Source organism: Verticillium alfalfae, genomic scaffold, assembly GCF_000150825.1.
Source record: "Verticillium alfalfae VaMs.102 supercont1.12 genomic scaffold, whole genome shotgun sequence".
Classification (NCBI taxonomy): Eukaryota; Fungi; Ascomycota; class Sordariomycetes; order Glomerellales; family Plectosphaerellaceae; genus Verticillium; species Verticillium alfalfae.
The window spans coordinates 847,354-848,126 of NW_003315027.1; positions in this window are offsets into that span (position 1 = coordinate 847,354).

The following is a 773-nucleotide window of genomic DNA, read 5'->3' on the forward strand; positions in this document are numbered from 1 at the left end:
GACAGTAGGCCGCGCACCAAAGTCGGGGAGCGTGCGCTCAGCGCGACGAAGCGCTGGGCGTAGGTCGCACGGCGGTGAAAGGGGTCCTGGTTGGCCTTTGTGCGGGCCGCCGCCGCCGCCGGCAGCGTATTTGGCGTTGAGCTGGGCCTGGCCGTAGTGTTTGTGGGACGAGGAGAAAGCCGAGTCGGCGGCTGTGTAGAGCTTGCGTGTCGTGTAAAGGGGCCCGTCGTGGATCTGGTGGCGGAGGAGGAGGAAGGCTGCGACGGAAACGGGTTTCTTGGGATGTCAGAGGTTTCGCCTCGGGGACGGAGTAGGCCTGTCTTCTGTTAGCACAACTACTCGAATATACGGCCCATTGGCAGCAAAGAGGGAATTAACGAACAGGGAAAAGCTCGGAGGGACGAGCGTCGACGTCTTCGCCTTCCCAGGGAAGTTGGGGGCCGCCGCCGCCGCGACGTCCACCTCGGCCGCCGCGACCGCCGCCTCTGCCTCCGCCGCGGGACATGAGGTTGTGTCAATTATCTTGGTGATGCTGTATTGAAGGGTTTGAGCGTGCGGGAGGGGTCGGAAGGCGTGGCGTAGTATCGAGGACGCAATGGTCTCTCTGATCTGTAGAATATGGCAGGCGATGAGCCTTCGAAGATGACTTATTTTTTAGCGGGGTAAATTCCGCGCGCGGTCGGGGACGATGAACGATGGGCAAGGACGATGGGCGATGGCAGCCCCACACCATGTCCATGTCTTGCAGCAGTTGCAGGGCAGGAGCTTGGGGT